General features: G+C 37.6%; 1 long non-coding RNA gene across 1 annotated transcript in view; it reads right to left on the reverse strand.

Annotated features, from left to right (window-relative positions):
* Nucleotides 1-7,381: 7,381 nt before the first annotated feature.
* LOC141277488 (uncharacterized) overlaps nt 7,382-15,815 on the reverse strand; it is a 104,375-nt gene continuing 95,941 nt past the window's right edge. The window contains exon 3 of the long non-coding RNA XR_012328964.1: nt 7,382-7,515. This is a non-coding gene — a long non-coding RNA (uncharacterized lncRNA). The remainder of the gene's footprint in view (nt 7,516-15,815) is intronic.

Genomic DNA, 15,815 nt, shown 5'->3' on the forward strand with positions numbered 1-15,815 from the left:
CAGTAAAGTAAGGAAAAAATAGACTAAAATTGTTTAAATTATAAAATACACTTTTTCTGAAATAACCTATTTTTGTTAATATAGAAAATCCCAAGGAATCTGCAAAGTATCTACTAGAACTAATAAGTGAGTTTAGCAAGGTTGCAGAATCAAAGAGAAAACAAACCATTGTTCTATCTATACTAGCAATAAACATTTTGATATTGAGTATAAGAAATAATGACACCATATAATCAAAAAACATGAAATGCATAGGGATAAATCTAAATAAGCATATATGAGTGTCATATGCTGAAAATTATAAAATATTAATGAGATACATTACATAAGACAGAAATAAATTCAGAGGTACATTTTGTTTATGGATCTGAAGACTCTGTGTTTTTATTTTTTATTTTATTTATTTATTTTTGGCTGCATTGGGTCTTCATTACTGTGCATGGGCTTCCCAATGTAGTGGCTTCTCTTGTTGCAGGGCATGGCTCTAGGGTGTGAAGGCTTCAGTAGCTGTGGCTCGCAGGCTCTAGAGTGCAGGCTCAGTAGTTGCGGCGCACGGGCTTAGTTGCTACGCGGTATGTGGGATCTTCCTGGACCAGGGCTCAAACCCATGTCCCCTGCATTGGCAGACGGATTCTTAACCACTGTGCCACCAGGGAAGCCCGACTCTATGTTTTTAACATGTCAATTATCCTCAGGTTGGTCTGTATTTCCCCATATCCTAACAAAATATTCAGCAGGGATTTTGAGCAAATGAAAAGCAAATTATAAAAATTGTATGGAAGGGCTTCCCTGGCACAGTGGTTGAGAATCCGCCTGCTAATGCAGGGGACATGGGTTCGAGCCCTGGCCTTGGAAGATCCCACATGCCACAGAGCAACTAAGCCTGTGTGTCACAACTACTGAGCCCACGTGCCACAACTACTGAAGCCCACACTCCTAGAGCCTGTGCTCCACAATAAGAGAAGCCACTGCAATGAGAAGCCCACGCACCGCAACGAAGAGTAGCCCCTGCTCGCCGCAACTAAAGGAAGCCCACACACAGCAACAAAGACCCAACGCAGCCGAAAATAAAAATACATAAAATAAATAAATTCATTAAAAAAATTGTATGGAAAAATAAACATCCTGAAAAGCCAAAATAGCCGGATTTTAAGATTGTAATATAACAATAACACTACACTAACCAAGATGGAGTACTGGTATTGGACAGACATATAAATGGAACAGAATCAAAATTACAGAAATATGTAAAATCTTATTCAGTTCATTTTTGTCAATGTTGCCAATGCAATTTATTAGAGAAAGAATAGTCTTTGCAATAAAGGATGATTGTATAAAAAAATAATCAAAATTTAAAACTATCCTTTCCTCACATCTTTCACAAAATTAACTTGAACTAGATCATCTCGTGGATTATAAATACCTAAAAATTTAAAATTCTGTCACAAAACACAGAATTTCTTTGTAATCTTGGGTTAAATATACATTTTTTTAGAGAGGACAAAAAAAAACACATCAAAAAATATCATAAAAGAAAAAAAATGAGACAAAATTACAAAGTTCCGCCCTTTGAAAGACACTGTTAAGAAAATAAAAAATATATATATATGTTCTGGGAGAAATTATTTTAAAACTAATATCTAATAAAGTATTCATTCAAAAATACTAATTAAATGATCAGAAGCCAAAAAAATAAAGAAGGAAAGAAGGGGGGCATAACATTTGAAGAGATGCTTCACCAAAGAAAAATAGAAATAGCTAAAGAAGCACACAGAAAGATGCTCTATGTCTTCACCCAATAGGGAAATTCCAATTAAAACCACACATGAAATACCACTTCACACCTACTAGAAGAGCTAAGAACAACAACAACAAAAGTAAACAAAACAAAGCAGACACTACTAACATCAAATGCTGGTGCAGATTTGGAGTAACTGGAACCCTCATCCATTCCTAATGCTTTACCGCACTTGAACAGAGGCTGGCGGCTTTTTATTAAATTAGCAGGCCTGCTCCTGGATATTTACCAAGGGAGTAAACACGTTTTCTACACATTTGTTTTCAAATGTTCACACAATTTTTTAATTATTGAGGGAGAAAATCTAATGTTCAAACTATTGAGAGGATTAGCAGATAGTGCTCCATTAGTCAGCAGTAAAAAGGAATAGGATGATGTAAGGGATTACAGCAAGGACTGATGGGGAAAGAACTGTGCTATGTGAAAGAGGGCAGGCACACCCTCTCTGAGCCCATTTACAGCATCCAGCAAAGGCAAAGCCAGAGGGACAGTGATCAGATTAGTAGCTGTAAGGGCCCAAGGAGAGAGGGAATTAATTACAAGGGAGCATAAGAGGACTCCTTGGAGGGACAGAAATATTCTACATCTTGATTAAGTGTCAGTTATGCCTCTGTATACATGTATCAAAACCCCTCTAAGTACAAAAAAAGAAGTATGTAAATAATACCAACAAGAACCCAGCTTATTAAAAAATGTAAGGAAAGAGGTGCAAAAAATTAAAAATCATGCCTTGCCTTGCTAATCTTCCGTAGTTATTTCATCTATACCCCAAATAAATGGGATCTAATTACTAAATTATTTGGAGGGTCATGCTATTATTTTTTAATTCACTGCAGCAAGAAATTATTTGTAATTTGTTGGGTTGCCCTATTATTAGGTGAATTCTAGAGATCAGTACACTGGCTACTGGGCTTACAAAGAGTCTTTATTTTGACATTGAAAGCTTGATTTATAGATCCAAATATTATTTTTCTACCTCCCTACTTGAATTCTTACCTCCAACTCACATTGGTGTACTCACTGTGTCCTCAACCATATTATTATTTCTTTGCTTTTACTGATCCAAAATTTTGGAACTCATTCATTAGAGATAAAAATAAAAACACAAAAAACTGAGATATATACCTAATTTTTCCCATGTTAGTCTTCAGTATACAGGGAAGTGAGGTATCAAGAGCAAAGATAAATTAAACAAATACAACCTTAGTAAACTTACAGTCTTGAGGCAGATTCAGAACCCAAGGCATAAAGACAGGGTTCCAAAGAGATTTGAACGTAGTGCCATGCAAATAAAAAGGAAAGAAGAACTTTTGCCATACTGACTGGCCAATGGTCAAAAAATTATAAAATAAACTTGGCATGATAAATTTGATGGGGAAATGGAGGGCAGGGGCAAACAAAATTAGCCAGTACTCATATGAAAGAGGAAATACAATCGGCCATAGAAATGAAGATGTCAGAATGTAAATGCCAGTTTATTAATTTTTGTCCTATATTTTTATTTCCTGTTTGGATGGGAAGAAAACACGGGGGAAAATATAGAGCAGAAGGAGGTGTTAGGAAGCAAGTCATTTCCCTGGGCCTTGCCGGGGCGGGCTGGAAGGTGGTCATGGATAAAGTTATTAGCTACACTGTACATTAAACTCCTAATTAAGGTCCTGATGGCCAGAGTAACAGCCAAAATGTGGGGCTTTCCAGCAGAGAAGCGGAAACCCCAGGTGTACAGGTGCCTTAAGCCTTTTAAGCCTCTCAGAGCCAAAACGGCTTGATACTGTATGTATCCACAGCTGCTCTGCTGTTTCCAGTCTCAGCTGCTGGAATCCAGCAGTGCCATCTTCCCCTGAGGCTTCTAACTTGAGAAAGAGGGACAGGATCATATTTCTGAAGCTCTTAGAGGATACTGCTGAGCTCTGGGGAAAGTGATGCCACTTATTTTGAACGGTGAATTATAAATTTAAAGATGAAAATTTATATTTTTGTATTTAGCAAGAATGAGTTGTCATTTTCTCTTTGGGCTGCATCGATGAAATCATTTTTTCTAAGCCTGTTATTTTACAGCTGAGAACACTGAGGTTAATTGTTTTGCCTAAAGCCATACAAGTTTAATGGTGGGATTGGCGGTGGAGGGGGGTTGGGGGGGGTTCCCTAATTCCCACAAGAATTTTCTTTCCTCTACCCACAGTCTAAATATTGTTATGTTAGAGAATACAAATCAAATAATGCTTGAGTAATTAACATCTCAGGCCAAGTTCTGCCAACCTTTGGGGAAATCCACCACCACCACCACCTCCCGGGCATTTAAGCAAAATACAATCACACGATGAGAAGAAAATAAGGGATTTTAGCCCAAACAAGCCAAATATAGTGACAGATTAACCATAAAAAGCTACTTGGCATCTTCCCATGGATTTGCTGACCTCCATCCACGTGGGAGAGGCCTGTTCCCTGCCGCATTGGCAGAAACCATTCTCCTTTCTAGAGTTCTTCCATGTCTGAAAGGAAAATATCCCCTGGAAGTATATCAGGGATATCACGAGCAGCTTTTCAATCAGCAGCATTCCTCTTGTCTGGGCTGGGTATGTTTTTTCTCACATGATCCAGCTGTAGGTCCCACCCTCTCAGCCTGCTCTGTGTACAGAAAAGGCTTCTAGTGATGTGTGCCGGGCTCCTGCAGTGAAGGCAGTGAGTGTCAGGAGTCGGGGGATGCACTGGTGCACTCACGGCCCCTGGTTCCCTTCTCAAGGCTGCCTTTTACCCTTGAGCACAGGTCAAAGTTTTCCAGGGTAAAAAGTAACAGCAGTACATAACTAAGGAACTGGCCTACAAACAAGAGTAGGAGGAATATTTCGCAAGGACACTGATGAACTACCAACTTTTATGAAATGGATATCTTTTAAATAGCACCAGAAAGAAGAACTCCCATTACCTGGAAACGTAACAGCTCTGCAAAGGAAGCTCCTGTCGTGCTTTATGGGACACATTAAGTGACTGTGCAAATACAAGGGTGATACAGCTCGGCTAAATTCACACTAGAGTGCAGTGACCGCGGTGTTGAAAATTAGAGGACTGCACACACATCAGCCCCTTTGAAAAGTCAAAGAAACTCCACTTTGACCAAATAGGGGGAAAAAAAGTAAAAAGGTGTCCTCACTTTTTTTTTCCCTCCAGACATACAGTTACTCATATGTGCCTTCCTCAAATCACAGCTTACAAAAGAACTGGCTGAGCAGACCCAGGGGGAAATTGCAGTGGAATAGCAAATTGGGCAGGCAAAGTCATTTCTTCTGCCATGGGTGGCATTTGCAAGGAGAGCAGCAGAGGGCTGGCTGTATTTCCAGCCGCGGGTCAGAAGGCTCATCTGAGCACCAGTATTCTGGGCGGAGGTCAGCCGCTTGCCCGACAGGCTCTGTGTAATTAGTCAGAGTCACTTATTTCTCGGTCTGGAACTGTTTGAGGAGCATTTCTTCAATTCTTTCCAAACTAAGTTTAGGCTTTTTGCCAGAGAAGAGAGAAAAAGACTCAATAAAAACAAGCAGTCGACCGATTTATGTAGGGAAAAGTGTGCATGTCAGCAAGTGAGTTTCTTGATTCCTAGGACTGTCAAGATGTTACAGGGACCGAACAGGTGTCTCACGGGGGTTATGTTCTGTTGCTAAGAATCCAGAACAAGCCCTGAGCTCCGTAACTGCATTTTAGAAGACTCTGCTCTTGTCTGCTCTTGTCGTTTTCTGACCTAATTTTTCTCTTTTTACGTCTTGATGCACTGAATTGACTGTTTTGATCTTTGGTACCACTTAAACAGCTCGGTGTTAAACAAATTTATGTTTTCTATATAAAAAGAAAAACACAGAAGAAGTGCACGTACATTAATCAATCTGATGAATATTCTAATAAGGAAGTGGACATAGATGCCCACTAGCACCACATCCCCTTACATGGGAGGTGCCCTCCTACCGTAATATTCTAGAACAACGTACTGTGGCTCTCCCACGAGCAGGCTGGGTGTTACACACTCCCCTTTATCCTCAGCCAGCTGGTACTGAGGTAGAAGCCTGTTAGTCCTTGAAAGTTAAGGGAATTTACAGAATATAAGAGGGAGTCATCTCTGAAGGAGATGCCAGGGACAGTGACATCCTAATCAATATGATGCCAGTCATGTTGCCACTAACATCAGAGAAGGGAAGCTTAGTGAAATTCGTATCAAAGGGCCCTATAATATCCTGGAAAACGGAGTGCTTGCTAGTCCGAACACGCCACCGATCTCTCAGGCAAACTTCCCTGAGTCTGAAAACTTGTGGATGAAATTGTCTCAGAGCAGAACATTTCAAAGATGGGAACATTGAGATAGAGAGGTAATGAAGTTATCTTGCTGATTGTGTTTCAGGTACAAATATGCTGGCCTTAGATAAAGCATTTCCTACCATCTCCTCTTAGCAAATAAGGTAAACTCACTTGTATTTTCTTCTGCATGATGATCACACCATCTATTTTCTACTTGTCCCAGGATATAAAGGTGAATACCTCAGAGTCAGACTGTCTAGATTTGATCCTGAGTCTACTGTTTGGCTTTTTGCACATGTTTTCTAATCTCTCTGACCGTCAGTTACATAGTTAAAAATAAATGAGATATCCTAGGAAAAGAGCCTGGTTTTACAGTTTTATTGGGCCAACAAGTTCTCTAAAGGCCATGTGCTTAGACTGCTATACAAATTGTAGGGCTTGGGGAGTGATTTATCATTCAACTAAAATTTGAAGTTATTCATTAAATGCAGGAAGAATATAATAATAACTATATTATTATAGTTATATAATAATAATATAAAAATAACTCCTACACTGAAATAAACTAGGAAAATTAATTTTTTAATGGAATGATTTTAATATTTTAAGTAAAAACCAGTGGATTATAGATCTTAGAGAAAGCTAAGGAAGAAGAAAACAAATTAGCATAACTGATTAAAGCACACGTAGGTCATTACAAGCTTTATTATTATAAATTAACTTTAACAGTAAACCTTGACTTCACAAGCACTTCTAAGGGATTTAAAGTTCCACTCAACATTCATGGCTTAAAAATAAGTTTCTGATTTTAAATATCATTACCCAGAATGCAGACAATTTAAAATAGTTCTTAAAGATTACAAAATGGAAATATATGCTGTAATAATTGCAGAAGGACTAAGAAAGGTGTGATTTCTTTTACTTGAAAAGGATTAAAGGTGGTGCTATATCCAGGACAAACAACAGTGCCTATAACTTACATGCAAGTTGCTCGACTTAAATGAATCCAGGGATTCGAGTGTCCTGTGGTAGATGCAGAAATAACTGCAAGTATGCAATAAAGTTTAGGGTTTCAGCAACCTACGTCAGGTAAGGGTGAGGACTTAGCCCACAGAATACTGTGGTCCTGAAAATTGTCACTATTTGGGATTTACCGACGTATGTATAGCAATCTTATGAGGCCTTTAGAAATCATTCAAAGTTTAATTCAAGGTTTTTAGTGTTTGCTTGAAAGACAACTTTGTCATTCAATGTCTCTGCCAAGGAAGGAAAATCAGCGTCGATTGTTTCAGGATGGATTTATTTAGAGCGAAGATAAGAACAGCTGCTGAGCTGGAAGTGCCAGGTTTGAGTCTTGGCCGGGCTCCTCCAGTCTTGAGAAGTGTCTGCTAACTTCTCTGGTTTTTGGTGTCTTCAAAGATGCAAGGAGCTGATATCTAAAATTCAATACTATGATTTTTAATTATTTTATTTAAGTACACCACAGATATGTGAAGTACCTAAGTGCTCTAGCAGTAAATGTATAGCTCACTGAAGTTTTATCCATAAATATTCTCCACTGAGATCAAAATGTAGACCATTTCAGGACCAGTTCTTTATGTACCTGCCCAGTCATGATGGAGCTCTTCATAGTTTGTCCTTTTCTCCAGAGACATGGAGTATGATGCCAAAATTATTTTATAATTTTACCCAAAGAATTAACACTAATCATTTAGAAAACGTGTGGTACACACCAGGTCCTTATTCATATTAAATAAATCATCAAGAATATTTTATTTCAAATGTTAGATATTATGTTAGGAATGTTATTAAGGGTAATGGTGAATACTTATTTTTTTGGTGATCTCAGTAGGATACTAAGGCCCTTACTTTGATTTCATTAGGTGTGGTCAAAATTAAGAAATTAAACTTTAGTGATTCCTTGTAAACTGAGAAATTAGCCATTTCCTTTTTAACAAAAGTTAAGATTGGTATAAAAAGGCACAATTATTTACACAACATTTTAATTAACTAACATTTCCTTGTATTAGTTCTAATCCCACACCATTTAAAAAATCATCCTAAGATGTCCACGTTTCTGTGTTTGTAAAATCAGAATGTTAAATATACGGCCCATGTCCATAAATTAAACGGGCATTTAAAATAAGATGGGACCCCTGGGAGTTTTCAACCTGCATTTCACCCCCAGCACAGTGGCAGCTCCCCCTCTGTACCTACTACTGGAGGGTGCCGGACTTCTGAGGACATTGATCGAAGAGTACTTGTCTGAAGAGTCAGATCAAGGAATTAGTACCTGTTCAGTTTTCACGGAGGACTGGTAATTGAGCGTGTGTAATAACCTAGTACTTCAGTAACATGCAGCGTATTAAATCTCACACTTCAACCCACCATTCCAGATCCCTCTCAGCTGCCCCATTCCATCACGTCATCTCCTTGTTTCACAAGATGTTCCCTTTGGAGTCCTGCACTGGACCCATGTGTAGGACACAACTTGCTTATTCCCACTTTTATAGATTTCATACGGATCATATGCACCAATAACCTCATTTCTGAACTTAGGGGGCTGTAGAGACATCTGGCTGTGTGACCGGGGCCCCCTTGTATGCAGTGGAGGCCCAGCTACAGTAGATTTGAGAAGAGGGAACCCTGGGAAGACAAGGGAAGCCCCTTCTAGGATAGAAATGACAGGTCACCAGCTACTCGTTGCTCCAACTTCCCAGGTGAAATTTCGTATTCTCATAAAGGTCATGACCTTGTTATTCTGTTCAAACATGCAAGTCATTTAAATCACTGACACACTTGAAGTAGGATTTGTGGGTTTTAAACCATCTCCCTCATTAAAGAAATGCTAGAGTTTAGTAAATAGAGATATCTGCTAATTTTTTTCCATTGGATGTGAAACACAATTTTATACAAGGAGAAATCATCGGTGTAAATCTAAGAACGCTGATCTGGGAGCTATTAGACAGGGAGCCTGTCTGAGCAGAGTCAAGTCCTGATGACCTGGATGCAGTGTCCAAGCCCATGTGATGATTTTAGGATGTATAATGTATATATTATATGATTTAAAGCCAATATAATGACTTTATTTTGTGTGTCAGGAATTTTCTGAAAATCCTTATAAAGGGATACTAGACTAAACTTACAGGAACCATAAAATGACTGTTCAAGACTTCCTTCAAAAAATTCTCCCCTAAACCCACATCTGTGTTTGTACTAACCCTAAACTGTTACATCATGGAACTCTCCCAATCCCACCAAGACTGCACTGAAATTTCCACTTCAAACCAAACTCTACAAACTCAAAATATCATGCTTCGCTGTCCCATCTCCCAGATACTAAGGCTCTGGCAAGGCATTGGTCCCCTGTAACTTAACGTTGCTTTTCAACATGCTATTTTGGGTAGTATTTTCAGGGAATGCGCATTTAACTTTTATACTTCAGATATTTATAGTGTATTAAAATTATAGGTAATACTGTGATGCACATCTTTATATATTCATGCACATATATATATAAATGTACATATGTTGCAGCAAACGTTTAGTATTTGTAGATTTCATTTTGCCAGTTCATCTACTCACTAAAATTTATGTGTAACCCCAAAACCAAACCTTGCAGGTGCTCATTTGCGTATATGCACAGGAGGCTGGGAATTGGAGTTGCCCCCCCCACACAGTCCCAGATGAGGTCAGATAAAGGGTGCTCTGCCTTTTAATTTCAGTTCTCATATGCAAACAAGTGTCCTTTTGCAGTATGTTTAGTAACATGTTTTTCTCAATTTTATGCAATTTCACTTTCTTGGGGACCCCAAGCCCAGTGGCAAAGTGCCCTCTAGGGTCCCTAAGTGGAAGGAGGCTGTGATATGCCTCACAGAGAAAATACATGTTAGGTCAGCTTCATTCAGGCCTGAGTTGCAGTGTTGTTGTTGGCTGTGCGTTAAGTGCTAATCAATCAACAACATATATTAAATAAAGTGTCTTTAAGCTGAAACACACATAAAGCAAGATCATGTAATTGATCATTTGATGATAATGTTGTGACCAAAGGCTCGCAGGAAACTAACCCCATGTTTCCCCTAAAAGCACCAGGCCATGTTCACTAATCCAGTGTCTCTGGCAGCTTTATAGAACACAAGTACCAGGAATAATAAGAATCAACTATGTATACATGCATATATATATATATATATATATTCCTCTCCATAATAAAACATTAAAAGTAGATTTGCTAGATCAAAGGGTATGCACCTGAAAGTTTTTTAAATATAGCAAATTTACCCTCCAGAAAGATTACAACAATACACACTCCCAAGAAGAAGCCTTTAAGTTTCTGTTTTCCACCATGCACTTCCCAGTATTACTACAATCTTTTCCTGTCTTGATAATACACTGTGTAAAAATGATCTATTCTGTTTAATATGCATTTTGGTCACCTTTAAAATGTATCTAGGAAACCAAAAATGGCATATTAAAGTAACATAATTCTAATGATCAAAAGGTATAACACCTAAGTAAAAACAGATTGTTAAATTCTTCCTTCCCCTATTATTCAATTCCTTACATGCAAAATGCACATTACATAGGAACGTACAAATAATAAAAGGAACCATTTTACTAGAACATTAAAAACATTACTTACCCTTTACATTTTATATCTAGAAGTTGTTTATAATTCTTGCCATGTCTACTTAAATATGCTAATTATAAAGATATAGTTCATGCTACACAGTTAAAACCCAACTTCAAAATAGTTAATCTAATCAAACCCAATTATTTTAAAAAGGGGTATCTCTACTGATTGTTAAAATATCTGTCAGCATTTTATCTGGTATATTTATAAGGTCTCCAATAGTTTACAAATTAATATTGACTAATGGCTAATCTCTTTTGAAAGGTTATCTTCATATTTCCAAGGTTTTAGTTATATAGTGGCCAGAATATTTTGCAGCACATCTGGGACATTATGCAGTAAAACTGTGACATTTTCTTGTAGAAGAGTCAATGGGATTCTGTAACAATAACTCTTTCTTTTCCCAACCTGTTATCTACCTGAGAAGAAAAAAAACATCTCCAAAAGAATGCTGTCATGCAAAAGTGAAATACTGTCTTTTTTTGAGAGAAAAAAAGTGATAGATAATAATTTCATCTATGTCTGTTGTACAGGTGAAACAAAATGCTTATGTAGGTACTAACTGGACCTATTCAAAGCTGTAGTTGTAAACAAATGGTCAAACAGGATATATTCAATTCAGAGTTTCTACCTGCTTTTAATGCTCTGGAGATAGAAGCAGAGAGCAGGGAAAAGAGATGGAGTCATGTGACTGAGGACAGCTCAGCAACTCTTTGCCAGATAAGGAACTCATGCCTCCCATAGGTGAATAGCCCTGACCATCTGGTAAACAGAATGTGTTCTGGGAAATTCATTTTGATCAGTGGGTAGGGGGAGAGTTAGATGGGAGAACTTGTACAGAACAGAATAAAAATCAGAATTTTGAATGGCTGAGTATGCTAGGTTTTGTAGGAAGCTATGCTGAAATGTCGATGTGAAATATAAAGGATAAAATAAGAGGCATGCAACTTGTACAGTTAATTGCAAACTGTAACAGATAAATTATTCCCTGAAAGAAACAATATAAAGAGTTTGATTTCTCTTTGAAATTGTACTATAGTTCCAAGGAAAAATCATTCTTGTCTACATGTTGTGTTTTCCTGCAGTTCACTTGTTCTGCATTTTACCTAATTGGCCACTGGATGTCACTACTTCACATTAACCTGTAATAAACCTAAATTATAGAGGATGTTTAAAGAATTCTTGGATTTGTCAACCCTCTGATACATCAACTTCCAAAATGAAATGTTTGAAGTTAACTCAAATTAAGTTTATTTGGCTATCCCTAAGTACAATTTAGGGACTTCCCTGCTGGCACAGTGGTTAAAAATCTGCCTACGAATGCAGGGGACACGGGTTCGAGTCCTAGTCCGGGAAGATCCCACATGCCGCGGAGCAACTAAGCCCGTGCACCACAACTACTGAGCCTGCACTCTAGAGCCTGTAAGTCACAACTACTGAGCCTACATGTCACAACTACTGAAGCCTGTGTGCTTAGAGCCCGTGCTCCACAACAAGAGAAGCCACCGCAGTGAGAAGCCCGCACACCACAACGAACAGTAGCCCCTGCTCGCTGCAACTAGAAAAAGCCCGCGTGCAGCAATGGAGACCCAATGCAGCCAAAAATAAATAAATTAATAAATAATTTTGGGGGAAAAGTACAATTTAAAGAAAGGGTGGAAATAATAACTGAGTTATTTAAGCCTAAAAAACACAAAAATCAAAAAAATGAGGTTTAAAGATGACTTGAGTTATTGCTATTATTTATTTCAACATTGCCTTAATGTATCCACGTAATGACAGATTTTTAAGTTTAGTTTTCTTAGTCTAGTAAAATATCTGTGTGACTTAGCTTTCAGAGTTGGTAGATTTTTGCATCACGAGCAAGGCAACAGTAGAGTTGAAGGATTACTGGAGATGTTCAAAACTCCTGTTTGGTCCTCATAAGTGGCAATGATGCAGCACAGAGGAGATAAATCGGAAGGAAGGTCACATAGCTAGTTAATGTCAGAACAGAGACTGGACCCCACACGAGGCAGAGAGCTAGATTCACATGTGATCATTCCCTTCTCCCATCCTATCACTATGTCACGTGGTCGCTAAGACATGTGAAAAGAGCTTGTCTTTCCCCAAGCTCAGTGGTCATCAAATGCAAATGATCATCAAATAACCTCAGATGTTGATTTAAATTGCAGAGTTCTAGAACCCATTACAGATTCAGATTCAGATGCTGAGGAAGAGCCTGAGAATCTGCATTTTAAATGAACATCTCGATTTATTCTGATGCAGGTGTCTTAACCACTTTGAAGTACTTTAGAACATATGGGAGAAGAAATTTGCATATGATGCCTCCTTGGGCACAACCAGGGCTGTGGGTACCTCCATCATTTTGGAACACCAGAATGCAAGTGAAAGTAAGGTTTGTGATAGTGAGGACCTTGAATCTTCAGAAACATATGCATGTGAAATAATTCCAAAATCATAGACTTTAGGAATGATTATTGAGGTAAATTTTACATAAAATAAAATTTGCCATTTATAGTTGTAAATCTTGATGAGTTTTGACAAATATAAGCAGTAGGTCATGTAACCATCAACAGTCACCCCAGATGTTTCCTTCTGTTTACAGTCAGTCCTCTCCCTTCATCCCCAGTCTTTGGCATCACTAATCTGGTATCTGCCCCTGTGGCTCTGTCTTGTCCAGAATGCCATGAAATTAAGTCGTATGATACATAGCCTTTTGTGTCTGGCTTCTTTCACTCAGGATGATGGAGATTCGCCCATGCTATTGCATATATCAGTAGTTCTTATTGTGGAGTTTTGTTTCATTGTATGAATGTATTATAATTTGTCCATTTGCCAGTTGATGGATATTTAGGTTGTAAAAATGCTATAATAAATAAAATGCTCTACATATTAAATGACAGGTCTTTGTGCAGACACATATTTTCTTTCTTTCAGATAAATTTCTAGGTGTGGGATTGTTGGGTTTTAGAGTAAGCAATGTTCATCCTTATAAGAAGCTAACAGTTTTCCAAAGTGGCTGAACCATTTTACATTCACACTTGGAACGAACGAGAATTTCCATTGCTCCACACCCTTCCAGCATGTAATGTGGTAAGGTTTCTTTTTTTCTTTAAAAAAAACATACTCAAGAGGGTGGGTATGTAGTGGATTCTCATGGTGGTCTTAATTCTCGTTTCCCTAATTTCTGACAAACGTTGAGCATCTCCAGTGAAGTGTCTGCAGATACATATTTTGTGCACGTTCTGTTGGGTTCTGTGCCACCTTCTTTCTCTTATCTTCTTCCTCCATCTTCCTTCTTCCCTTCTCTTTTGAAGAGTCTGTTATATATTCTGAGCGCAGTTTCTATATAAGATATGTGTTTTGCAAGTCTGTTCCTCACTTTTTCACTTTCTTAAGAGTATTTTTTTGAAAGGAATCTTTAATTTTGACAAAGTTTAGTTTATTGTGTTTTCTTATTTCGTAGTTAGTGACTTTTTTTGTGTGATAGATGTTAAACTTTGCTCAATCCAGAAACACAAATATTTCTCCTATTTTTCTTTTAGCAGCTTTATTGTTTCCAATTTTACATTTTAGTCAATGACACGATTAATGTTAATTTTCTATAAATTGAAAAGTTAAGGGAGAGATCCATTTTTTGCCCAATAGTTTCAGCATCATTGCGTGAGAAAACTACCCTTTTGTCCCTTGAATTCCTGCAGCACATTTGTCAAAAATTAATTGCTCTTATATATGTGCTCTATTTCTAAACTCTTTACTCTATTTCTCTGTCTATTCTAATGCTAATATCACACTGCTACAACTGATGTAGTTTTATAATATGCCTAATAATCAGGTAGTATGTGTCTTCCAAATTTGTTTGTATTTTTCAAAATAGTTTCTTCACTGTAGTTTCTCTCCTTTTCTGCATAAATGTAAATAACAGCTGTCATTCTCTACCAAATTTGCTTTTAGATCAGGATTTTGCTTGGGATTGGGATTGTCACTTATGTGAAGAATTAATGGGTGGTAGCAGTACTTAATCTTTCAACCCATGATCATGATATATCTCTCCATTTATTTAGACTTTATTTACATTTTTCAGTAATGTTTTATACTTTTCATCATACAAGTTTTGAAGGGTATTTTATTAAATATAACCTAACTATTTCTTTTTGATATTAATATATTTTATTTTCTGATTTCAATTTCCAAATGTTCATTGAAATTATATAAAAATACAACTGAGTTTTCTGCATTGACTTCAAAGTCTGGCACTCACTTATTAGTTTTAGTAGCTTTTAAAATAAGTTCCGGGCTTCCCTGGTGGCGCAGTGGTTGAGAGTCTGCCTGCCGATGCAGGGGACGCGGGTTCGTGACCCGGTCCGCGAGGATCCCACATGCCGCGGAGCGGCTGGGCCCGTGAGCCATGGCCGCTGAGCCTGCGCGTCCGGAGCCTGTGCTCCGCAGAGGGAAAGGCCACAACAGTGAAAGGCCCGCGTGCCGCAAAAAAAAAAATAGATAAATAAAATAAGTTCCTCTTTTTTCCTACATACATGATTATGTCATCTGTGAATAAATTCAGAGTTTTCTTTCTTTCTTTCCAATCCATATGCCATTCATTTTCTATTCTTGAATTATTGCACTGGATAGGACCTGTGTTTACTAGACATGGTGAAAATGGGTGTACTTGTTTCCAATCATGAGGAAAGCAGGTAGTCTTTCATGAGTAAGCATGATGTTAACATCAGTTATCATAGGTGCGTTTTATGAAGTTGAGTAAGGGAGGAAGTAAATTTTTATTCCTAATTTGAAGGGCGTTTTGATCAGACATGAATGTTGGATTTTGTCAAATGCTTATTTACATCTATTGAGAGAATAACACAGTATTTTTTCTTCTTTAGATTGTTAATATGGTGAATTATATCAATTGATTTTCTAATGTTAAACCAACCTTGAATTACTGGATTAAACACCCTTTGTCAAGATATATTATTGTTGTATGTATTATTGGATTCAATTTATTAAAATTTAGTTTAGAATTTTTGTTTCTATATTCAAGAGATATATTGATCTGTAGTTTTGTTTTTTTTGTAGTGCTTCTGTCTGACTTTGGTATCA

Source organism: Tursiops truncatus, chromosome 21 (assembly GCF_011762595.2).
Source record: "Tursiops truncatus isolate mTurTru1 chromosome 21, mTurTru1.mat.Y, whole genome shotgun sequence".
Taxonomy (NCBI): Eukaryota; Metazoa; Chordata; class Mammalia; order Artiodactyla; family Delphinidae; genus Tursiops; species Tursiops truncatus.